Source organism: Dama dama, chromosome 28, assembly GCF_033118175.1.
Source record: "Dama dama isolate Ldn47 chromosome 28, ASM3311817v1, whole genome shotgun sequence".
NCBI lineage: Eukaryota > Metazoa > Chordata > Mammalia > Artiodactyla > Cervidae > Dama > Dama dama.
In genome coordinates this window covers 17703084-17730906 of record NC_083708.1, presented here as the reverse complement: position 1 = coordinate 17730906, position 27823 = coordinate 17703084, and positions in this window count along the sequence as shown.

Genomic DNA, 27823 nt, shown 5'->3' with positions numbered 1-27823 from the left:
GATTGTGGAGCCTTCAGGACACACTGGGGAGTAGCCCCTGCCAGAGACCCTCAGTTGCATCCACTGCTGCTTGCCTGTTTGCAAGGGGCTCAAGGAAACAAAAGAGAGATTGTAAAGGAATTAAGAGTTTGTCAGCTATACGTCCTCTCAGCCATAGGGATGAGGACCTCCTACCTTAACCGGAGGTCTTCTGGAATCTGAGACTGAGCCGCGTGCACTTTCGGGCAAGTTTTTATTGTTGTCCCAGTTTGCAGCATACTGGGTTTCTTGTCACTTCCACTGCGCTGGATTTCCTTTGCGTTCAGCTTCCACCACATGACTTTTCACCAAGTTGAGCTTCCGTTCAACTCCACCTCCACCTTGCAAGGGCCAAGCTGTGGTTGTTTCAGCCAGGTTAAATCTGAGCCAGGGCATCAGCGATGTCAGGGGAGTGTGTAATTTCCTCAGTTCTGTCTCACCACAGCAAAGATTTGAAGCGGTGGACCAGTGTTACAGCTCGGTTACAGCTCAGAGTTTTATTTGGCAAGCAAAGGAAAGCACACCCTCGAGGTGTGACGGGGGGCTGACCCCAAAGGAGAGGCCTCAATCCATCATGGCTTCCTCTTTTTATACATTTGTCTCCTCCCCCACCCCCCCGCCCCCTTGAGCCTGCCCTATGCAAATTGGGATAGCCAGGAGGGCTGTTTGTTTCACCTGAGGTTCTGACTCCGGTCCTCGGATTTTCTTTTGTTCCATTTTCCTTTCTTTGTCTTTTAGCCAACGCCATTTTTGACCCCCTTTTCCTATTCTAACTACCTAATAGCATTATATATAGAATCTAGAAAAATGGTACTGATGATACTATTTGCAGGACAGGAGTAGAGTCACAGACATAGAGAACAGACTCTGAACACAGTGGGGGAAGGAGAAGGTGGGACAGAGTAGAGGGTAACATTGAAACATATACTTTACCACATGCAAATTAGATAGCCAATGGGAAATTGCTGCATAACAGAAGGAGCTCAACCTGGTGCTCTGTGACAACCTAGAGGAGTGGGATGGGAAGGGTGGTGGGTAGGGGGCTGTTAAAGAAGGAGGGGACATATGTATTCTTATGGCTGATTTACATTATTGTATGGCAGAAGTCAACAGAGTATTGTAAAGCAATTATCCTCCAATTAAAAATAAATTTAAAAAAAGAGAGCGAGATCATGGAGGGACTTCCCTAGTGGTCCAGTGGCTAAGACTCTGCACTGCCAATGCAAGGGCTAGAGTTTGATCCCTGGTCAGGAAACTAGATCCCTCACACTGCAACAAAGGTCAAAGATCCCACATGCCAACACTAAGATCCAGCACAGAAAAATAAATAAATAAAATTTTAAAAAGAACCTGGAATCTTCAAGTGCAAGAGAGAAAGAGGAAGGGGAGAGAAAGAGGGAGAGGTATGGAAGTAGGAAGAGAGAGGGGGAGAAGGAAAGACCAGAGAGACAGGAGAGGTTTGGGAGACAATGTTTTCTGTCATATTTAGCAGTGTTATGCTATTTCTCCTCTTGTAGTCTAGTAGGAAATACTTGTGTTTCTTCAACCTAAGAGGAAGAACTAGCTGAAAGGGAAGAAAGCAGTAAAGACTAGAACACTGAATTGGTTAACTTAATTGGTTTGTAAGTCTGACTACCCTCTCTGTTTCTTTCTCTGCCAACAGTATAAATTCCACACAATCAAAATTTTACCCTACCTCATAGAACATTTTGCATGTAAACTCTAGGAATTGACCCTTGGGAAAGAGAACATTGGAAATCTTATGCTCTTTCTCAGAAATGGCTCTTAAAATGCTGAATAATCTCATTTAACAAAGACACTGATGTTCAACTAACATTGTATCTTCCCCACCCCCCGCCCCCTCATTTTCCAGTCCCTTTGCAGGTAGAAGGGACCGTGTAGCTAATCCCAATTAATGAGAGGTAACCTGAAGCACTAAGTGTCATTTCTTATCTGAGGTAGGAAAAAAGTGCTAATGATTCTCCAGTTCCCCCTGAGGGTAAGAGGAAAGGTCACATGTTAGCAGCACAGCTACAAGTTTTAAACCATCTGGATCTCTTGAGTCACCACATTTAGTTCAGTACCCTGGAGAGTTCTAATCCCCTATAGCAGTACATGACTGAAAAATGAACTTTATATTTTAAGTCATTGTGATTTGGGGGTGGATGGAGTATAACGACAGTATGCATGTGTGCACGCTAAGTTGTTTCAGTCGTGTCCAATTCTTTGGGACCCTATGGACTGTAGCTCACCAGATTCCTCTCTCCATGGGATTCTCCAGGCAAGAATACTGAAGAGGGTTGCATATCCTTCTCCAGGGGGTCTTCCCAACCCAGGGATCAAACCTGTGTCTATCACATCTCCTGCTTTGGCGGGTGGGTTCTTTACCACTGGTGCTACCTAGGAAGCCGTAGTATAAACCTATCCTAATATGTTAAATATTTCTAGGTTGTTTGGGAATTGGTGAAGAATCCCTTAATAGATGTCAATCAAAATTGAACTCTACAAAGTAGGCAGACATTAGACAAATTTGCATTTGAAAAACTGCACTCTTTTTGATGCTTTTTGGTGTTTATATTACTGTTAAAAGGAAAAATATTCTTGTGATTCAGGGCATGCATATATTAGTAATCATTATTTTCAGTTTTACAAACAGAAAGATCTGTGATTACAAATTCTTCTTGTACTTTCCTTAACCCTCATTAACTTAATTGATTTTTCCCCATTTTTTAAAAGTTGCATGGAAACAATTGGAAATCATAAATTTCTTGATATCAAAATTTTCTTCTAGATATTTATAAATAATATATATATAGCAAACTTCATAATCTTCTGTGGCTGGATGGCAGTTTTAGCAAAACCAAAATTTAAACTCACATAAAATTTTTCGTGTTTTTTATTTTTTAAACTTTGATGAACCTAATATGATGGATTTGGGAAAGTCACCAAAAGTCATCCTGACCCGACCATAAAATACATTTTCCTTTTTCACAGGATCATATGAAAATTATAGACTATGACCATCATTCCTAAGCTCTGTGGATCACTTAAGTGACTGAGCCTGTTCTCTACTAAATTTTTGTATCTGCATTGAAACATCATTAGATATGATATTAGAAACAACATTAGATATCTGGATATAAAAATGGACAAACGATCCCCACCTACCCCCACTTCTAACCTGCGTAGATTAACAGTGTTTACTAAAATAACTTGCAACTCTAAGGCTTTTGGGGCATTAAACTGCACATGGGCCTCAAAGCTACAATAACTACTTATACAGGCTCTCTTAGTAAATATTGGTAACCTCCACTGGTTACAGATAGGTAGGTGGGAGTTGTATATAATTTTCCTTCCAAGATATCTTGGTTAGATGAATAAATAGTTCAGACTAAATTTCCCCAAGCAGGAAGAAGATCTGCCTGTCCAATAGATAATAGAAGCCCCTCACTTCTATATACCCATGTCTGTGCTCAGTCGCTCAGTCGTGTCTGACTCTTTGCAACCATCTGGGCTGTAACCCACCAGGCTCCTCTGTCCGTGGAATTCTCCAGGCAAGAATACTGGAGTGGGTGGCCATGCCCTCCTCCAGGAAATCTATCTCCTGCATCTCTTGCATTGCAGGCAGATTCTTTACCCACTGAGCCACCTGGGAAGCCTGATATATAGTATACTTGTATTACAACCCCAGCAGTTAACATCTGTTGCAGGATTTTCTTTTTGCTATGAGTATCAGGAAATAGTAACTATCTCAAGCCATTTAGACTAAGTCATGAATTAGATAAAAGAGTCAACAGCTAACTGTATTTATATGCACATTTCCATACCTTCAGATTGTACCAAAAAAAAAAAAAATGTCATCCTAAAAAAGCATTTTATTCTTTCAAATGAGAATTGAATGGAAGCTTTGGGAGACACAAGAACTTTTTACTGCAACAAAATAAGCTATTTCTCAGAGATAAAAGGAACATTAGTAAATCCATCAAATGTGCTCTGAAAGTCCCTCAAAAGCTACATTCCAGGTGGGTGACAGATCCACTACTGACTGTATCTATGGATTGACCTTTTTTTGCAAGAGAATTAAGGCAATATGGTTCTAAAATGAATAATTAGATCTTAATTAAGCTCCTGGGCTTGTAATTAGTAGGCAGCAGTGATGGCGTGCTCTTCATTATAAACAGGCAGCTGCATAGTCATTTATTCTGGTTGTCGAGCGCTTTTGCACAAAGGCAGGGTAAATAACCTGTGGAAATTAGGAGCCTTTTTGACTTTGCCTACATCAATTCAGCAAGTTAGTTTTCTTGTTTAATTTCAGTTGAGGTCAGAATACTGAGGGCAATTTTAAATACGAAGGAAAGAAAATTTTCATCCAGAATATTTAACAAAAGAATAAAACCAACAAACTCTATCCTTCTGCTATCCCCATTCCTGCTTGGCCCCTGCCCCGACTCTCTACACAAACTACTGAGAGCTCCAGCTCATTAAACCTGAGCATCCCTTTTCCTTTAAGCTCTCTTTCCCTAAGAAGTGAAAGATGATCAGAGACCACGGTGAAACAAGGAAACTGCAATAAATTGCAGTGTATGTTTTGTAACACGACCTGGTCCTGCTATTAAAAAGGAGATTCTTGGTAGATGTAAGGCTCAACAACAAAAAGTCCTTCTCCTGAAGTGTTCTCGGACAGGAATGGACGATTTCACTCCCTTTTACCAGGCTCTCTATGAATACTCTTTGAAGGGAAAATCATAGTGCTTTTCATAAACGTCCTTTCAGTTTTCTCCCCAAACTGCATCTGTTGCTTTTCTGATAGCCTGATGGATCACAGTTTATTAAAAGGATTCTATCTACAAAGGAGGAGGAATTATTATGCTGCTTCAAGATCTGGTTTCTGAAGGGGGCAAGAATGTCATAAACTAGTATCTTTCTTCTATTTTACCTTGATTTTACATTTCGACTTGCGTCTACTTGAATTAATAATAGTAAAATAAACAGACTTTTCTACATTCTGAATAAAAACTTTCTAGTTAATTCCTTTGAAAGCTGAATAAAATTACAGGTAGAATACATTTATAAAGCACAAAGCATTATATAAACATAATCATATATATATATATATCTATATACATAGATAACAATTGATAGTTACCTAGTAAAGTCAGTTGTAACTAATAGTTGATTTTGAAAGCATACAAAATATAAACATCCATTTAATAACAAAAGAATAAGACCTAACATTTTTGAACTGATACATATAAACCAACTACAATTTGGGGTGTTTAATATACATAGTTTCAACTTCAAAATGATGCAATTTATGGATTTTTATTATCTTAGACTTACAGGTGAGGGAACAAGACACAGAAAAGTTAAAAGGTTTAATACTTATTTTTGACTGATCAAGTTGACTTTTACCAAACAGATTTATTGAAATATATATGCATATATTTACATTTTATTTTAAATGTACATTTTGCATTATATATTGTGGGGTTCCCTGGTGGCTCAGATGGTAAAGAATCTGCCTACATTGCAGGAGGCCCATGTTTGATCCCTGGATTGGGAAGATCCCCTGGAGAAGGGAATAGCTACCCACTCCAGTATTCTTGTCTGTAGAATTCCATGGACAGAAGAGCCTGGTGGGCTATAGTCCATGGCATTGCAAAGAATCAGACACAACTGAGCAACTAATATTTTCACTTTTGAATTATATATTACTTATGTTTACATATTTATACATTATAGCTTAATATATACTTTCATGTTATATATTTTATATATTTAATTAAATGTCTAGTTGCTAGTTAATTCAATTCAATCAGTGAAAAATGAGTGTTTTATTAAACTCTATTCTACATAAATACCTTTCTGTGCCTGAGTGTGTGTATGGTGTGTGTATGTGTGTCTGTATACAAAGTAGAGAATATATAAAGATATATACATATTTATATGTACATAATGAATCTGGGAGAAATAGCCATAACCTCAGATATGCAGATGACACCACTTTTATGGCAGAAAGCGATGAAGAACTAAAGAGTCTCTTTAGTGAAGAGGAGAGTGAAAAAATTGGTTTACACTCAACATTCGAAAAACTAAGATCATGACATTTGGTCCCATCACTTCATGGCAAATAGATGGGAAAACAATGGAAACAGTGGCAGACTTTATTTTTTTGGGCTCCAAAATCACTGGAGGTGGTGACTGCAGTCTTGAAATTAAAAGATGCTTGCTCCTTGGAAGAAAAGCTATGACCAACCTAGACAGTATATTATAAAGCAGAGACCTTATTTGGCCAACAAAGCTCCATCTAGTCAAGGCTATGGTTTTTCCAGTAGTCATGTATGGATGTGAGAATTGGACTATAAAGAAAGCTGAACACTAAAGAATTGATGCTTTTGAACTATGGTGTTAGAGAAGACTCTTAAGAGTCCCTTGGACTGCAAGGAGATCCAACCAGTCCATCCTAAAGGAGACCAGTCTTGGGTGTTCATTGAAAGGACTGATGCTGAAGCTGATATTCCAATTCTTTGGCCACCTGATGTGAAGAACTGACTCTTTTGAAAAGACCCTGATTCTGGGAAAGATTTAAGGCATGAGGAGAAGGGGACAACAGAGGATGAGATGTTTGGATGGCATCACTAACTCGATAGACATGAGTTTGAGCAAACTCCAAGAGCTGGTGATGGACAGGGAAGCTTGGCGTGTTGTAGTCCATGGTGCCGCAAATAGTCAAACACGACTGAGTGACTGAACTGAACCTGCTAACAAGTGTCCCTGGTGGCTCAGTGGTAAAGCACCCACCTGCCCATGCAAGAGATGCAAGAGTCATGGGTTCGATCCCTGGGTCAGGAAGATCCCCTGAAGAGAGAAATGGCAATCCACTACAGGATTCTTGCCTGGAGAATCCCATGGACATAGGAACCTAGTGGGCTACAGTCCCTGGGGTCGCAAAAGAGTCATACACGACTTAGCGACTAAACAACAACAAATCTGCTAACAAGACCCATCTTCCCCTGAAAAGCACATCTATCCCACCTTCCCACTTTAATAAGGCCCTGAATATTTCCCCAATAAAACCTAAGCTTCCAGCATGGATCTGATTTGGTAATAGAAAAACAGCTCTTTAAAAGAGCTGTTCTGTTGAAGGATAGCAGTTCCCTCGAAACCAGGTAATAAATGCCAACTCCTTTTTATGGCAAATGAAATTGATCTCCTTCTTAAATACTTTCTTTCATAATACTAGATATATCGAAAATGATACTCCTAACAGCAGTTGCTATTTTTAGGTTTATAACTATAACAGGTGCCTTCTCTGATCATGTAAGTATTATTTTACTTGCACCAAAATATCACTGATTTTTAAGGGTGATGACAATATTTAAAGATAATGCTAAAAATACTTAGATCTATTTAACTGTAGGAAACAGACCTTTAAAACATTTAGGAAAATTCAGTAGTAACTTTCATGTTTTTTATTTAGATCTGAGTCAACTGGTTTATTTTGGGTCTGCTTGCTTGGGTTGATTTAACTGTTTTAATCAAAGGCCAGAGTTCAAGTGTTCTGTACCTTCTCACACCCAGATTAACAATGACTTGTGAAACTGTGTCTTTTTTTTTCTGGAGCCTTGGGCAAAATGTGCCTTTGTTGTGTTAAGTAGGGTAACACTTGTTTTAACAAGCCAACACCCACATTTCAGTTCCTTAGTACAGCAAATATTTATTTTTCAGTGATAAAAGGACCTGTGCAGGTGATTTTGGTTGGTGGGGTAGGGCATTCTACTCCATAAAGTCATTCAGGGATCCAGAATATTGGAAGTTATACCATCATCAGCCAGGTGGCACAGTGGTAAAGAACCCACCTGCCAATGCAGGAGATGTAAGAGACAAGGGTTCAATCCCTGGGTGGGGAAGATCCACTGTGGAGGGCACAGCAACCCACTTAAGTCTTGCCTGGAGAATCCCCATGGACAGAGGACCCTAGTGGGCTAGGACCCCTACAGGGTCGCAAAGAGTCGGACACAGCTGAAGTGACTAAGAACAGCACAGCACCATCACCAACACGTCTTCTAAGATCGTCACAGACTGATATTCATTCAGCTGGCAGAGAGAGAAAGCAAAAATATAAAACTATTCCCATCTCAAAACTACCTTGACCCAAGCTATCATATACTGCATCCGTTCCACTGGCAGGAATTAACTGCAAGGTCCTACTAAGATGTAAGGGTGACTGGCAAGTAGAATCCATGACAAGGCAGTCACTTATTAAAAATAACTTCAAACTATTGAAGTGGATTATGAATATTGGATAGAAGAGCAGTCCCCACTCTTGGCAATTACTTCCTAAGCCATGTTTAGAGACCTCTCAATATTTTAATAATGTATTCATTTTATTCTTATGAAATATTGTGAATGAGCTTGTAAATCATGCTGTAGAAACACTGATTCATTATGCTACAAATAAAGCATAAACTTTCACAGGCTTAACACTGGTTACGATCAATGCAGTCACAATGGAGCAATCTGTACAAAATATCATGATATATGACACTACTTTCATGTACCCGTATTTGTTGTAAGCATGATTTGTAACCCAGGAGATAAATATGTACTGCTAACCCTTTTTATATAATAGATACTTCTCTAAAACATAACTATTCTAAAAAATATCCCTTTCAGTTATCAATCTATTGTTTCAGAATGATAAGCTAATACACAATTTCAAGGAAGGAGACATTAATCAAGAGAGCATATTCATTCATAGAAAAACATAATTTGGCTCTCAAGATACATAGTTATTAACTACTGAATGAATCCATTATGTTTTACAGATAGGAATTCAAAAGCTATTGTCCGTGATCATGCCACCTAGGGTAAAATAAGATCTGAGGATCATCTCTTCCTGCCCTGTGTTGCTCTGAATCCAGCTGACATCTTAGGCAGGTTAAGGTTGTCTGGAGCTGCTGTGGTGGAACCCTGAGCTTTACTCTATGGCTACCTCTGAGGGTCTTTACTGTAAGCTGCAATGAATTAGAGTACCATTGGCTATGAGGATTAAAAATAATGCATTGGTTTGGTCTGGGGCAATGTTTTAGTTGTTCATCTTCTTTCTTATTATTCAACAAAATCTGTTTTAAAAAATGAAGAGTGTCAAACTCACAAGAGAAGAGAAAAAATATTTTCTAGATAGTCAACACGATATGCAAGTTAACACAATAGCAATGGTTCCCATTGTTTGAAGTCAGGGGGCTTCCCTGGTGTCTCAGACAGTAAAGAATCCTCCTGCAGTGCAGGAGACCCGGGTTTGATCCTTGGGTTGGGAAGATCCCCTGGAGAAGGAAATGGTACCCCCCTCCAGTATTCTTGCCTGGAGGATCCCATGGACAGAGGAAACTGGAAGGCTACAGTCCATGGGGTCACAAAGAGTCGGACACGACTGAGTGACTAACACACACTGGACCAGTAGGTGCTTTACATAATGTTCTCTCAAGGAAGCATCCAATAATCTTTTGCAGTATATATTGTCAGCACAGATTACCTGTTTTACAGATGAGAAGATGAGGAACTGAATACATAAGGGGCAGAGCTGGCATTCATTTTGAGGAATGTCTCACTCCAAGTCACTCTCTCTCCCATGCTCATACTTGACTCTCATGAATTTCAGAAGAGGACATGTAGCTGATCTGGTATGTGGTACGGTTAGTGGGGGACTTTAGGTACACTGGAACAACGATTGCTGTACATGCAATTAAATTCTTGGTGCTGAGGCTTGAAATGCCCATTTAAACACCTGAAACATTGAAAAGGTTGTGTTTTAGAAGGTGCCCTTTGATTGTCCATATGTGGTAACATGTGGGTACAAGGTAATCTTTAGAATAAGCCTGTTTAAGGAGACAGAAATGAGACTCAATCAATATGTTATTTGCATAAGACAGCTTTCCTGAAGGCACAATGACACTTCAAAAATTAATTTTTAGAGAGGATTTAGAGTAAAATAAATAAACAAAATGAAAATGATATCCATCAGAATTCAATTTTGGGGAAACTAAGAACTGTCACTATGATCTTGAGAATAACACCCTTTGGCCAGTACCTTTATTTCCTACTTACATTAGCTATTGCCCTTGTAACTATCTATTATCTGTGTGCCCAGATAGACTGTAAGCTGAAAGAGGACAGCACCCAAGTCGGTGTTAGTTATCAAGATCTCTGCATCTAGCACAGTTTCTTCATTAAGTTGGCTCTTAATAATACCTATTAGGGATTTTCCTGGCAGTCCGGTGGTTAAGACTCTATGCTTCCAATGCAAGGGATGCAGTTTGATCCCTGGTTGGGGAACTAAGATGCCACATCCTACTTGGTGTGGACAAAATAATAATATCTGTTAAATGAATTGGTGCATGAGGTACAGAAAGTCATTAAAAGTATTTAAATAAATTAATACAAGCTAATGGCAAAATTCGAGCAACACAGAAAGGTATAGCATACTTCCTACCAGGCTTCTATCACACTTTTGAATTCCCCAGAAGAACATCTGTTCGTCATTTCTTACAAAATTTTCTGAATTTTCATAAGTGTGTACTTACTTTTTCTTTTCTCAGCACTTTTTTATTTTTATTTTTTCATTTATTTTTGTTAGTTGGAGGCTAATTACTTTATTTTTATTCAATATAGTTGATTTACAATATTAGTCTCAGGAGTAGAGCATAATGATTCAGTCATTTTTCACATTATACTCCACTGAAAGTTATTAAAAGAAAAGGGCTATAATTTCCTGTGCTAGATAATATGTCAAAGGAAGACAAAAACCATACGATATTACTTGCATGTGGAATCTAGAAAATAAATGAATGTATATAGTAACATAGAAACAACTCACAGATACAGAAAAAACACAAGTGGTTACCAGAGGAGAGAAGGAAGGGGCAAGATGGGGGTATACATTAAGAGATACAAACTACTGTGCATAGATAAACTACAGGGACATACAGTACAATCCAGGAATATGGTCCACATTTTGTAATAACTGTAAATGGCATATAACCTTTACAAATTCTGAATCACTATTCTGTATGCCTGAAACATATATTATACATCAACTACACTTCAATTAAAAAAAAAGAAATACATATAAATAAAAAAGGTATATAGAACAAAGATATAATGTGTTTACTTCTTGGTACACTTAACTACCAGATAAATATATTAACATACAATGTCAATATATTTATTTTTATATATGATCAAATCAATAATCAATTATTTGGACAAAAAAGGTACAGTTTGGTTGAATTATTCCAGTCCCTAATAGGCTATATTCTATATATTTCTAAAAACGAAATCCTTATATCAACCCATTTGTTTGTGATTTATCTCTTTCTTATAACCTGGAGTAGGAAATGGCAACCCACTCCTGTATTCTTGCCTGGAAAATTCCATGGACAGAGGTGCCTGGCGGGCTGCAGTCCACGGGGTCCCAAAGAGTCAGACAAGTAGTAAGCTGAAGGCAGACCAAAACAACTACATTTCAACATCAGCTGAGTTTTCAGATGTAGGAGAAATAACAATAGACGTAAGATTTTACACACAGATTTCAGCAGAGGTTCTTGATCGTAGTTCTTCAACAGTTTTAGCAATGACAAAGAAATTTATTGTATCTGAGTCATGTAGGCATAAAAAACAAGGAACCCGATAGATGCAAACAACCCTGGCCAGAGGAGACACAGGAGGGCGCTCTGACACTGCAGAGATCTTAGGACACTTAATTAAGTCTAATATAATTTGGTACTGGGTGATTAAATATTTTTGTTGTCTAGGAATATTTTATGAATTATGACTTAAAATAATAGGACGATCAGTTATGACCTGGAAATTTTTGTTCTATATTGGTATACCGTCATATGGAATTATTTTAGAAGAAGCTAAACTACAGGTATAGAATTAGTATTATCTAGGCGTGTAAAAATATATGTAGAAAAACTAAACATAGTTTAATTTTCTTATGAATATATATCTGCAATCACAGTAGAATTCATCTTATAGCATAGTGAAGGTCATTTATAATCTATAGAAGTTGTACACATAAGCAATGTAATGTAATGGCCCATCAATCCTAAAGGAAATCAGTCCTGAATATTCATTAGAAGGACTGATGCTGAAGCTGAAGTTCTAATACTTTGGTGACCTGATTCGAACAAAGGGCTGACTCATTGGAAAAGACCCTGATGCTGGGAAAGAATGAAGTCAGGAGGAGAAGGGGATGAAAGAGGATGAGATGGTTGGATGGCATCACTGACTCAATGGACAAGAGTTTGAGCAAGCTCTGGGAGTTGGTGATGGACAGGGAAGCCTGGCGTGCTGCAGTCCATGGAGTCGCAGAGTCGGACACGACTGAGTGACTGAACTGAACTGTACACATAATATTCTTTGATGCACACCCAAATCTGAATCATGCTGGTCTCTATTTTACATACTATTTAAAAAAAAATTTATTTTGTTATATGTGGCATTTTGAAGGACTGCTCCTATTTTCATTCAAAATTTGTGTTTTTTTCAAAAATATTTTCCTGATATTCCATAATAATGGAATATGTCTTAACCTGCTTGGGTTTTTTCAAAAATATTTTCCTAATATTCCATAATGATGGAATATGTCTTAACCTGTTTGGGTAATTTCCATGCATCCTGAGTGACTTCCGTCATGTCCAGCTCTTTGTGATGCTATGGACTTGCAGCCTGCCAGGCTCCTCTGTCCATGGGATTCTCCAGGCAAGAATACTGGAGTGGGTTGCCACGCCCCTCTCCAGCGAATCTTTCCAACCCAGGAAGGAAATCCTTATCTCTTGTGTCTCCTGCATTGGCAGGCGGGTTCTTTACCGTCAGCGCCAGCTGGGATACCCACCAGGTAGTTTAATTTGTGTCTTTTTGTTGCCTGCTCTATTTCTATGGGTTTCCCTGGTGGATAAGTTGGTAAAGAATCTGCCTGCAATGCAGAAGACCTGAGTTCGATCCCTGGATTGGGAAAATTCCTTGGAGAAAGAAATGGTAACCCACTCCAGCAGTCTTGCCTGAAGAATCCCATGGACAGAGGAGCCTAGCGGGCTACAGTCCACAGGGTCATAAAGAGTTGGGCACAACTGAGTGACTAAGCAGAGCACAGAGCAGTGCATCTATGACCAACTAGCAGGGTTTTCAATGTGGTTCCCAAAGCAACAGCATCAACACTGCCTACTGTCTTGTTTTGAGTTCAGAATTTCTTATCTCACCCTGACTTGTTAAATGAGAATCCACATTTTTAACATGGTTCTCAGTTTGATTAAATATGCACTAAAGTTTGAGATGTCTTGTGGCCCCTACTTCACTACTCATCAAAACCTAAAGAACTCCTTGGTTTTGGGTAGAGTTGGTCATGCCTTTTCCTGGCAACACAGAGAAGGCATGTGACCCAACCTTGGCCAGTCAGAGCACTACCACTTTAAGACCTGCTGGGTTGATTCAGAGGTAGTTAGACAACCCAGCTCATGCAGATCAGCATCTTCCAAGGAACTTTCACCAAGGCTCCCCAAAGCAGCTCTTTTTCTATTGTTTCCTCAGCTTTCAAAATCGAGTTCCATAATTCTGATGGCTAATACTCACCATAGAGATAGAGCCTCCTACGAATGAAGACAACCCAGAAGAAATGAAAGCCAAGAGAAGAGGAAGGAGCAATGGGAGAGAGAGAAAGGTGAAACAGGAGAGAAGAGGTGAGGGGAGAGGAGAAGGGAGGAGACAGGAAGAGAGGAGTGAAAGAAATGAAGGAGAAGACAGAAGGAAAATTATCATTAAGCCCCCGAAACTATCTGCGCCTTAAATTAGCATACCTAGGGGATTTCTCAATTACCTAAGTCATTAAATTCCATTTCTTAGGTTAGAGTTGGCTTTCTGACACTTGCAAATGGAAGTGTCCTAATTGTATGGATGATAGAAGTGTTTCTATGAGGAATTCAATTACTGAACTACTAGTCAGCAGTCTCGTCGTGTGCCTTACATTTAGAAACGTGCTTTAATTGTCAGCCTTAGCCTAATTTACTCTCTAATGTATTCGACAAAGCACGATCATGTTTTACATTCCTGAATCTCAAAACATGTGCTTTATCTTGAATAATTAAAAATGCAGTTGCTACTGATCTGGCTCTAACGGCTGCCTTGGTAAGGGCTGATGAAAATGCCAGGGGTTAGTGTTTTTACTTGGTTATTAAAGATTCTGAGCCTGAACTACTTATTACCATCATGATTTTCCATTCTCTTCATGTTTTTCTGAAAAGCTGTTTAATGACATTGACATACTTAAGTAAACAGACTTAAGAAAACAGATGGAAAAAACAAATCTTCCCTTCCCACACTTCCTATTTTTTGCTTTCTTCCTCAGCCTGATTTTTGTCCCCTTATTCTTCACTCTCACCCTTTCTTTCTCTATTTTTATTCCTGGGCCATGTAGTGGGCATCATCAAAGACCAAATTCTATCTTTTAAATCAAATTATAATTAGAGTTTTTCATTTTTCCCATGCTATGAAATTCTAGCTATCCAACTGTCCAGTAGATGTTAGACATTACATGTCCTCTTCATGGAAATGTTCAAAAAGACAAGACATTGCAGAGAAGAGACTAGTGCTAATTAAATATGTTTGCATCACTGAACCAATGTATTCATTTGAAAATTATATATATATATATATTTTATAATAAAACACATATACATTTTCCTTAAAAAAATACATATATATTACCATAGCAAGTCAGATTTTTGAGTGTTGAGTCAGCCTAATGGCAGTATTAGTTCTTAAACCTACAGGGAGAAGGTACCCTTACCTATATCCTATAAATCCATTTTAAGTTAGAAATATATTCTCTAGAGAAAGAACAAAGGCTATTTTTCATTGAGTTAGTCAAGATGCATGTAATGAACATTGCAATGTTTCTCAGTTTTGTGATTAGAGTGAGGAGCAGCAAAATGGTTAAGTCACTGTTCTTTCTTCTAATACAATGTGATATGTTAGGGGAGTAGTACGGAGTTAGAGAGATTTGGGAGGGGATGTCTCAAAAATTTTACTGGGGATTTGTGTCAAAATATCCAGAAGACTGGATTTTCTCCTATCTAACCCCAATTTAAAGATGTATCAAAATTTGGAGTGGTCTTCCTGAAAAAGTTTTTTAAGGCCTGGTTCCTTCCAATATACTCCAACTTACCACAACTGATGATGTTTCCAAGGTGTTCTAGGAGCAGAGAATGAGACAGGAGATAGATGGTCCCCCCAAGGGTCAAGTGATTGGAGACTCATTCACTGCAGACTAATACTTCAAGTTGAGAATGGCGGGACAATTGAGACAGAAGGTTGGGCCCTACCCAGATAGAAGAGACCACGTATTTTGAAGTCAGGAGACCTCTCTGAATACACATGCACAGAAATGCTCCTTGGAGGTCAAAGGGGAGTGATGCTAACTGATGCTCTTTACCCATAGGCCTTTTTGGTGGAATCCATCTTAGCTAAGAGATGAGTGCACATACATGGGACGATCCTGAGATATTCCAAATATGGAATCTGAACCAGGCAAATCAAAATGATTGGCCAAAGGAGAACCAGAAGAAATGGCCCATAAAAGTAAACCATGAGGGAGTGACTCTCTCTGAGTCTGCCTGTGTGTCTATCCACATGTACTGTACTCTTTTTCTCCTCCTAATAAATACTTATTTCACTACTTGCCCTCTTTGTGGAAATTATTTTTATGCAAAGCTGAAGGTCCAGGGCCTTGTCACTGATCACTGGTGTAGTGGCAAGGATTCAGCTCTCACTGTTGCCACCTGACCTCAATCTCTGGTCAGGAACTGAAGCCCAGGCCATCTGAGATCAATAAAGGGCAATTAGTTCTGTGCAGGGTGAACTTGGAGAACTTGGGAGTTTCTAAAGTCTGTTATTATTATTACTTTTGTGTTTGAGGTAGGCCTTGAAGGATTAGAACAATGAAAATAATTGGAGATATAAAGAAAAGAACATTTCCACTGGTGAAAAGGGAGACGTGATAGTTATTAAGCTTTTTAAAGCTTTTTCCATTTGCCACAGACACTCTTCAGGTCATAGACAAGAAGATAAGGGATAGAGATGATGTGGTTTTCCTATGGTTTCATAGGAAATGAAAGATGGGGCTGGTATGTGAAATCCAACCTTCCTGTCAAAAGACTATGTTCTAAACCTCCACAAATGGTTTCATAGAAGTTTATTGCACCAAGGCCACTCCTCATTGTGGTTTATTTCTTTCATTGCCTTTGTGTGCCCTGTAAGTTGGGGGCGGGGGTGGTGGTGAAAGTTGACTCCATAGCATAGTAAAGTATCTAACGCCTAATATATTAATGTTGATTTTTGTTCTTTCAGAGCCTACTGTCTAAAGAATTTTCCTCAAAAATCTATTTCTTTGATATGCCATATTTCTTCCTCATAATGATTTCATGTGTGTGTGTGTATGTGGGACTTTGCGCATACACATACAAAAGTATATATGTATGTGTGTGTGGACTGTGGATAGGATCTCTACAACTTCATGCCAACACTCTGGTTGCTTCTGTCTGGATATATTCTATCACCAGGCAGATGGTGTGTTATTGATGGGGCACTTGCCATGGTCTAATGCAAGGACAGATGCTTAGCAGTTTGTTGAACTGTGGTTGAATGAACACCAATGAAATAATCCTTCAGGATGAACATTTCTTTCTGAACAGAAAGTGAGTGACTTGGTTTTTTAAAAGATTTTGATATGCAATATCTACTCTGTAAAGAAAATAAATATCTGGTCTCAACACGTTGTTTAGCATGTGAAAGTCATGTCAAGGAATATTTCTTTGCTCCCATTCTTCATAAGCCACTCCATGCCCATTCAGTCGTGTCCAATTCTTTGCAACCACATGGACATGCCAGAATTCTCCATCCGTGGGATTTTTCAGGCAAGAATACTGGCGTGGGTTGCCATTTCCTTCTCCAGGGGATCTCCCCAAACCAGGGACCAAAACCACATCTCTTGCATTTCCTGCATTGGCAGGCAGATTCTTTACCACTGAGCCATCTGGGAAGCATAAGCCAGTTTATTCAGTCCCAAATTCATTATCAAAATCTTCTGACTTTTTGTTATCCATCCTTTGATTTTATTGCATGTAAACTTGAAGGGACAGAGGAAATTTCGAATATGAATAGAGAAAGAGAATGCAGTGGTCACAGTAGATCAGATACCTTATCTAGCTCTCTGTGTGAATTTCCACCTCACAGCTCACAAAGACATAAAAAGAGGCAGACTTCACTCAGTTGGAAAATTCCACAGTCTGCCTTTACAGCCCACCCCCTCCTCTGTGAAGGATGGCTCTAAATGCAATGAGATTACAATTTAAAGGAAAGCACTGTAATATTTTAAAAGATTTTTAACTGAAAATAATCTGTATATTTATTGTAACAAAATATTACATTCAGTTCATTCAAAATAATTCTAGTTGGAAAAATATAATCCATAATGTATGCTAAGGTCAATGAGATACAGGAGAAATCCTCAGTAAATGTTAGTTATGTAAAGTGAGGTTATTTGTACAGTTTTCATTTACTTGCACTTCCATTCCCATGATGAAAACATTTGATATCGTAAGTAAGTTTAACCTTTCCATTTTAATCAGGTTTTCTTTGGGGGGGCAGGGTCATCTTCTATTTTCACTTCCTGCTTGGTTATTATGTTATCTTTACAGAATTCACATGAGAAAAAGGATTGTTCTGTCTAAGTTGACTTTAAAAAGGTATTTTGTGCTGCTTTCCCATTCACATGTCATTAAAGGCCAAGCTATTTCAAGTTAAGAAGCAAGGAAGCATATATCCTGAAATCCCAGTGGGAAGACAAAAGGTTTCAGTGGAAGTAGTTTATTAGTATTCCCCATAAATATGATCATTAAGTGAGATTAGATCTGTTAAGATATGCATTTAAAAATTCTGCATGTGCAATTTCTTTCATTTGCTTCCACAATATATTTTCTTTTGGAAGTAGATCTATAGTCCAGTGAGTATGTTTTCTGTTTATAGAATTCTGCTTTCTCATGTAAATGACTTGCACTAGTGAAAAGCAAGGCGGTTCTACTTCTATGCAGTAGAGAAATGAGAAACTTTTTAGGGCCAGGACAAAGAATGAGAAGCCGAATAGGGAGGTGGAATTATTCTTTTCATTTGTTTATTTTCAAAATTTATTTTTTATGGAAGGGTAGTTGATTTACAACATTGTATGTTTCTGGAGTGCAGTTAAGTGATTCAGTTATATATATATATATATGATATATATATATATATTCTTTTCCATATGGTTTATTACAGGATATTGAGTATAGTTCCCTGTGTTATACAGTAGGACCTTATTGTCTATCTGTTTGATATATAATAGTTTGCATCTGCTAATCCCAAACTCCCAATCTCTCCCCCACCACACACACACTCACCCCTTCTCCCTTGGCAACCATAAGTCTCTTATAAATAGACATTTCTCTAAGGAAGACACACAGATGATCCACAGGCACATGAAAAGATGCTCAATATTGTTAATTATTTCAGAAATACAAATCAAAACTACAGTGAGGTACCACCTCGGATCTGTCAGAATCGTCATCATTAAAAAGTGCACAAAGAACAAATGATGGAGAGAGTGTGGAGAAAAGGCAACCCTCCTCCACTGTTGGATGGAATGTGAATTGGTGCAGCCACTATGCAGAACAGTATGGAGGTTCCTCAAAAAAACTAAAAATAGAGTTACCACATCATCCCACTCTTGGGTATATATCCAGACCAAACTAATTTTAAAATGTACATACACCCCAATATTCAGAGAAGCACTATCTACAATCATCAAGACACAGAAGCAACCTAAATGTCCATCAACAGATTAATGGACGAAGAAGAAAACAATAGAATACTACTCAGTCATAAAAAAGAATGAAATAACACCACTTGCAGCAACATGTGTGGACTTAGATATTACCATGCTAAATAAACCAGACAAAGAAAGATAAATAATACATATTACTTATATGTGGAATCTCAAATGTGACCCAAATGAATTTATTTATGAAACAGAGACAGACTCAGATGTAGGGAATCATTCTAATTGTGGCCAATCTTAATAGAACTAGAGAAGCTGCTACAAGGAAGTGAAGTCCTTCCAACTGCCAGGGTCAGACATTTCATTTTCCACCAGGAACTTGCAGAGTATAGAAATAGTGCTTATATTTGTTGGGCAGCCAGAGCTGAAAAAATATACTATTTTAGGCATGTATAGATCTGACAAGCTGATACTCATAATTTTTCATTTATTCTTGACATAAACATTTCATTGGTTTTGAGAGCTGTGCTGTCATCAATTATTCCAACAAATTGACCAAAGTCCTCTTAGCAGATAAAATCCTCTAGAGTCCTATTCACACTGCCCATCTGTAGCTATGTTCCTTGTTATTTAATCAAACTATTCTGTCAAGGTATTAACCATTTATATATGAAGAACTAAATATAAGAATTATTAGGTCCAGTCCCTACATATATGTGTTCAATCTTAAAGACTTCTACTGCAACTGGGAAGCGCCAACTTTCACTCCCTGTTGAATCTGTTCCTTGGACTTTAACCTTTGTTTTTCACTGCTTTGAATACTATAATCATACATAATGGACTGTCTCAGAGAACTCTGCCCCTCTGCTTGACTGTTCAACTAAAATGCCTTTGTTTAACTCATAGGGAGATAATCTCACCCTGTGAAAAGAAGAGATTAACATATAATTTCTAAAGACTGGCCATTCCTGGAGATGTTTTGCAAGACAGGTGGCCCTTTTTACTTTACTTCCCCATTGCCACTCCCTCTCTATTCTACCTTTTCATTTTACTTCCCCACTACCTCTCTTTCTGGTTCTACAAAAGAACCTGGTTTCCCGACCGCAGGAAGATGGTTATTTTGAGACATTAGTCGGCTATCTTCTTGGTCAGCTGGCTTCCAAATAAAGTCATATTCCTGCCTCAACACCTTGTCTCTTGGATTCACTGGCCTTTCATGCGGTGAGCAGAGTGAACTTGGACTCTGTAACAGTGCAATTTTAAATTGAATTCTTTTTCAACCATACAACTGAAGACTTTAGTAAAACATCAATCAGTAATATAAACACAGAAGAAGAGAGATTAAGGTGGAAATGAGGGATTGCAGAAAACTTCCTTAGTGTTTCTTCAAAATAGACTTTTTATTGTTAGGTAGTTAGAATAGAAAAAAGGTGTCCAAAATGGCGGTGGCTAAAAGACAAGGAAGAGAAAAGCCCACGAAAATAGAACAGAGGAAAGTCAAAGGAAGGTCCGAGGACCGGAGTGAGGACTTCAGGTAGAACAGCGCTCCTGCCTAAGCCCAATTTGCATAGCGCAGGCCCAGGGGAAGAAAAAAACATATAAAAAGAGGAGCCAAAGGGCTCTTTCTCTCTCTCTCTCTCCCCTCCCCACCACAGACACACACACTGCATGCTGGCGTGCTCCTCCACTCTCCTCTCTTCTTCGAGGATGGATTCTCCTGTTATCTTCTAAGTAAAATAGAGCTGTAACACTGATTTGTCTAAGAGCCATGACACGGTTTGTTCAAGACCCGAGAGCTGTGATGCGCTGAGGGCTTTAATGTCCGTCACTCCAGATCATTGTTGTGATGAGACAAGAACCAAGGAGCATACACTCGCCTGACATTATTTTAGAATAGTTTTAGATTTAAAGAAAAGTTGTGAGGTGAGTACAAGAAGTTCCTGTATACCCTACACCCGCATTTCTCTGTTGTTAACACCTCTTATTACTGTACTTTATTTTGTCACGACTAATGAACTGATATCATTGTTTTCCAGTCACTCAGTCATGTCCAACTCTTTGTAACCCCATGGACTGCAGCATGCCAGGCTTCCCTGTCCTTTACAATCTCCCAGAGCTTGCTCAAACTAATGTCTGTTGAATCAGTGATGCCATCCAACCATCTCATCCTCTGTCATCCCCCTCTCCTCCTGCCTTCAATTTTTCCCAGCATCAGGATCTTTTCTAATGAGTCAGTTCTTCGCATCAGGTGGCCAAAGTATTGGAGCTTCAGCTTCAGCTTCAGTCCTTCCAATGCATATTCAGGATTGATTTTCTTTAGGATTGATCTTGCAGTCCAAGGGACTCTCAAGAATCTTCTCCAGCACCACAGTTCAAAAGCATCAGCTCTTTGGCACTCAGCTTTCTTTATGGTCCAACACTCACATCCATACATGACTACTGGGCAAACCACAACTTTGACTAGATGGACCTTTGTCTGCAAAGTAATGTCTCTGCTTTTAATATGCTGAATTAAAAATATGCTGTATCAAATATGCTGGTCATAGCTTTTCTTCCAAGGAGCAAGCATCTTTTAATTTCATGGCTGCAGTCACAATCTGTAGTGATTTTGGAGCCCAAGAAAATAAATTCTGTCACTGTTTCCATTGTTTCCCCATTTGTTTGCCATGAAATGATGAAACTGGATGCCATGATCTTCATTTTTTAAATGCTGAGTTTTAAGCCAGTTTTTTCACTCTCCTCTTTCACTTTCATCAGGAGGCTCTTTAGAACCTCTTCACTTTCAGCCATAAAGGTGGTGTCATCTGCATATCTGAGGTTATTAATGTTTCTTCTGATATCATTACATTGTTATTAACTAGAGTGCACACATTTTTCAGATTTCCTTCTTCTATTCCAGGATCCCATTTGGGCTATCACACTGCGTGTAGTTGTGATGTTGCCACACCTCCCCTAGGCTGTGCTAGTTTCTCACTTTTCCTGGCAGGATTAGGCTGCAATGATGGGTTTTGGGGAGATTTATGGTCAGGCCACTCAAAATGGCTCTTGTCTTGCTCTCTGTTCATCCCTAGTCTAACCAGTGCCTGCTTCACCTACACCCTAGGCACATAACAAACCTTCCTAACGTTCTTGCCCCAGGCCCCATCTAGTGATTTTTCTTATCAAAGAGACTGTGAGAGGTGTGTCCGTCTACTGGCTTCCCTGGTATATAATGAGCCCCCCTGATATTATTTCCTTATAACAGGTAATCTCCTCCTTCCCCCTGCTGCCATGTCCTTCCCACTGTGTCCACTGCACACGGCAGGGTGTCTCTCATACCTGTAAGCTCCCCCATCCACTAAACTATTGATGTTACATTGCTAACTCCACGCTCTTTCTTTGGTCTTGGCTGAGCAACCAGGAGACTGAGGAAACTCCTGCGAGTAATGAGATGTCAGAAAATATGACAAGGAATGAAAAGTTGCAGGGGCTATCCACTATCATGTGGGGCTTGAAAGTTCCAGAGGCGATCCTGAAAGCAGCAGGAGAAATCCCAGGGTGGCCATCCAGAAGTACCGGGGGCCCTGTGCTGGCTGTCCTTGATTAAAGGGAGCTGCCAAGAGATCTGGAGAACAATGGCCTCTAATGGTTCTGCTATTATGTCAAAGGAAGACTGTTGTGATTGGTTAAGCTGGCTTTCTGGAAGGAATTGATATTTCTCTTGCGCCTTTGAGACGTAAATGACCTCTCTGGAATCTCTAGAACTTTAATCTTATGTGATTTCTAAGAGTAAAGGAGAAGAAAAGAGCTTTTCAGATAAACTCTATAGACATAACTATGTTTTGGAAATCTCTGTCTTAAATGATCTCTCCAGATTTTGGTAACTTGAAGCTAAAGGAAGTTAAAGGGAGAAAATTCACTGACTCAGGAATCTCAATATTTTGGGGAGTTCTAGATGAGAAAAATCCACCAAGGCAGAGCCTGATAGTAGGCCTTTGGGCTGGCTGTCCTGGCCTGGAGAAGCCTTTTGGGAATTCAGTCTGAGACTCCTGAGGATGTCCCCCTCTGTCAGTGTGGAGGGACCTTTGTGGTCAATTGACAGGACTTATTTTGCAAACAAATTAGTTTTAACTTGGCTGTGTTTGGTAAAGATGAGAGTAATTGTAGAAAGAACAATATTACGCTTCAGTGGATGTTAAATTCTAGTTCTGTTAACTGAGGTCTGTATTTATTTCCCTGATGCTCTGGACAGAAAGAAAGTTATCTAGTACAATTGTCAGAGTATAAATACTATGAAGTGACACTGCTTTAAGTCTGCTGCTAAAAGCACATGTGCAATGCTTGTGTGACAATTGGGTATAAGTGATAAAATGCATAGCACATAAAGTGTTTCCCCGTTAATACCTCTGAGCCCATTCAGGAAATCTGATTAGTTTTCCCCCAAGGTGAATGACCAGGTGAATATAAGGGAGGCCTAGCACCTCAGGGCATAATGGGAACCTGGGAGAGGAGCTAGCACTCCAGAATTTACTGATGGATATTTTGATCATCAATACTTTCAATTGAAAGACTTGCAATCAAAAGAGGAAACGATTGGGAAATCTGCATGTAGTGAGGCATGGGGAAGTTATTCTTCCTTATACATAGTTTAACTTAAATTTTCCTGACCAGAGCAGCCTGTTTTGTGGTCATTCAGACAGGCAGTGTGCATCTGCTTTGGCCATTGAGGACAGGAAGGCATTTGACAGTCAAAATGCAGTAGTTATCATTCAAACATCCAAGGTAAAACTAGGTGGCCATTGTATACTTGATTTTGGACATGCTCTTCTATTACTGAAAACTTGAGTTTTTTGAACTGTGTTGCATGCTCAGTTCCTCAGTCATCTCTGACCCTTTGCAGCCCCATGGACTATAGCCCACCGGACTCCTCTGTCCATGGCATTTTCCAGACAAGAATACTGGAGTGGGTTGCCATTTCCTTCTCCAGGGGATCTTCCCAACCCAGGGATTGAGCCTTCATCTCCTGCACTACAGGTAGATTCTTTGCCACTGAGCTACCAGGGAATCCCAAACTGTATTGCAGACCAAGACAAAAAACACAGGTGAGTGTGATATCAACCCTGAACGTGGTTTGTATTTTGCTTAATTGTCATGATCTCCCCTGTTCTGTGCCTGTTAGATGTCTTATATTTCGTCCGTAGCCCAAGAGGAGGAAACCTATTTGAGGACTGAGCAACAACACTGGCCTCAGTGCTAAATGAGTCTAATCACCGGTTCCATGGTGAGAGGCCATTGTCGTCCTCCTCTGGACTCCATGAAAAGTTGAGCCGGCTACTGTGGCTATGTGGAGACGACTGACAACGGTGGGAAAGACTCACCATCTTCCTGTCCCACATGCCAATATGTCAGAAAGACCCAAAACGTTACTGTACATCTGACTGCCCACGAGCGTCCTGGACTAATTGGATTAATACTTACCATATTTGAAAGTCTTTTTACTCATTATATTTATTTCCCGCCTTTCTGTCTGACTTCTCTAGCTTTAGTTGATAATTTTATATCATTTTATTTTATCTCCTTAGTATGTTGACTATATTAAAACTTCAGTGGTTGCCCTACAATTTGCAACTTACATTTTTATCTACTTTAAGTCCACTTTCAAACAACACTATATTCTTACCATGTAGTATAGGTACCTTGTAAGAAAGTATTCTCAATTTCTCCCTGCTTCCCCTGTGACATATCTGTCACTCATTTCACCCATCAATAATGACCTAAAGTTGCTGCTGCTAAGTCACTTCAGTCGTGTCCAACTCTTTGCAACCCTATGGACCCTTGCCCACTAGGCTCCTCTGTCCTTGGGATTCTCTAGGCAAGAAAACTGGAGGTGGGTTGCCATGCTCTCCCCTAGGGGATCTTCCTGACCCAGGGATTCATCGAACCCACATCTCTTATGTCTCCTGTATTGGTGGGCAGATTCTTTACCACTAGCACCACCTGTGAAGCCCAATCACCTAATAAATTGTTCTTAAAAAGTTATCTTTTAGATCAAATAAGAATTAGGAAAAAAATATTTAACTTTTATTTATTCTTTCTTCAGTGCTTTCCTTTCTTTATGTAGATTCAAGTTTCTCACCTTTATCATCTTCCTTCTCTCTAGATAACTCTTAATATTTCTTGCAGGGCATTTTGGCTGGTGATGAATTCCAGATCTTGGTTTTTAAAAATTTCTCCTTCACTTTCAAAGGATAACTTTAACAGATACAGATTTTTAGGTTGATTTACAATTTTTTTTTCAACATTAACTTACTCTCTTGCTTTCCTGTTCTCTGGTTAAGAGGTCCACTGTAATTCTCATCCTTGTTCTTAAATAAGGGTTTTTCCTCCTCTCTTTTCTCTTTACAATTTCTCTTCTTTTCCTCCTCCTCCTCCTTCTTCTCCTTCTTGTTCTCATTCTTCTTCATTCCTGTGCTTTGAATATGACATACCTAACTGTAATTATTACAACCACATTGAAAGGAATATAGACCCTTTTGTTTTAAGAGTAGGTCATTTGCTGAATAAATATTTGAGTAGACATGTACCAATGGAAACTACTTTGTACAATTCTTGTAGGTGATGCTCATGTGAAATGTTATGAGATCAACATCTCCTGGACCTGTGGCAGCTCTGCAGAGATATGACTCATTTTCCTGAAATAGGACTTAGGAAGAAAAGCAAAAAAAGTGGAAAGATCATGAGCTGTGGAGTAGGATAGTCTCATGTTCAATCTCACCCTGGATCTTATACTGATGAATCCTCAGGAGAGTCATTTCATCTCTGCAAGCTGTATCTCATTGTCTGGGAAATCATACTCAATACTCATGGTTATTTTGAAAGTCACAATACTATATAAACATACTGCAAATAAAGCATCTGACGCATAGCACTGATTAAAAAAAAAAATTAGGTTTGTCTTTTTCCTCCCCACCTCCTCCCCTTTCTCTTCATTCTAGCCTTCCTTCTTCTCTCCTTACTCCTCCATCTCTTCCCTCTCCTACTCCTCTTCTTATTCCTCCTCCTCTTTTCCTCCTGTTTTCTTTTGCTTCTCCTTCTCCATCTCCTTCCCTTTATCCATTTATCCTCTTCTCCTACTCTTCCTTCTTCTGTTCTTTCTTCTCCTATAAACTAAAGCACAGAATCTTCTCATCTGGGATTTAACTAGGAATATAGTAAGGAGAGTAGAAAGAGATCTTATGTGCCAAGACTATGCAGGTACCATGTAGGGGGTAGGTAGAGTAGAGGCAAATGAAAGAAATCAGCAAGGTATTTACAACCTGTGCCTGGATTGGAGGATTGAAGCATAATTGTCTCAATGCAGTGAGTAGATTGGAACAAGTTTGGCCAATAATCTGACTGTGGCATAGAATTTTTAATTTTGTCAACATGTCTGGTATTATATTCTTTGGCCCATCCCTTACTTACTGTTATTCCTTTTGAGAGTTCCAGATTGCTTCTGAAGAGAAAGGACATGGATTTAAGCCAGAGTGCTAGAAATGGGATCAGGGCAGTGCTCTTCTGGGCCCAAACAGGTGGCATTGGCATTATAGTATAAAATAATACAGCTTTATGGAGCATGTAAGTCTCAGGGTGGCATAGTCAGAGCTATTTGGCGACCTACAGATTATTCTACATCTGGTAGTTTTAGGAGACTGTGTTTTGTTTGTAATGAGCAATCCCTTTCAGGAAGTGGGGGACGCTACCACAACTCCACATCTAAATTCTGGATCCCTAAATGGCACTTGTATTACTTCTGAAATCACAGATATGGAAAAAATGAGAGAGCTTCTAATAGGGTTGTGACTTGAAAGCAAGCATCTTCAGAGAACGACAGGCATGCTTACTTTGTCTCTAACTTGTTTACTCAGCTATTAATATGCTCCAGTGACATCATTTCATAGAACCTTCTTGCCAGACACTGGTGCTCTCAACCTTAATATATATTATCATATCCTGAGAAACTCTTTAAAAATACCAATGCTTCAGTTCAGTTCATTTCAGTCGCTCAGTCGTGTCCGACTCTTTGCGACCCCATGAACCGCAGCACCTCAGGCCTCCCTATCCATCACCAACTCCCGGAGTTCACCCATACCCATGTCCATTGAGTCAGTGATGCCATCCAACCATCTCACCCTCTGTCGTCCCCTTCCCCTCCTGCCCTCAATCCCTCCCAGCATCAGGGTCTTTTCAAATGAGTCAATTCTTCATATCAGGTGGCCAAAGTATTGGAGTTTCAGCTTCAACATCAGTCCTTCCTATGAACACCCAGGACTGATCTCCTTTAGGATGGACTGGTTGGATCTCCGTGCAGTCCAAGGGACTCTCAAGAGTCTTCTCTAACACCACAGTTCAAAAGCATCAGTTCTTCGGCACTCAGCTTTCTTCACAGTTCAACTCTCACATCCATACATAACCACTGGAAAAACCATAGCCTTGACTAGATGGACCATTGTTGGCAAAGTAATGTCTCTGCTTTTTAATATGCTTAGGCTGACAATTTTTTTGAGGCATTAGTAATTTTTTAAAGCTCCCAGGTGAACCAATATACACCTAAGTTTGTAAACTACTGCCTTACATACTTAGTATTACCTTCCCATGTTTATACTGGAATTTTATCCCATTGTCTTTTGGCTTGTCCTTTGTGGCAATGAAGGACATCTGGTCACTGGTATCCTAGGACAGTTCTACAAATGTTTGAAAATAAATTCACCCCTCAGGCTTGCCTGAACTCTATCAACCTAGAGCCTTTACTTTACTTCTTAGAAGGCTTTCTACCCTTTTCATTATTTTTGTAATTCTCATGAGGAATTCTCGCAACTTTAAATCTCTTGAAAGGCAAAAGACAAAAGTTTAGGGAAAAGAATAAGCTTTACTTTAACTATAGTGGTAAAATTTATTGCCAGCATTTACCCTTTATTCCCT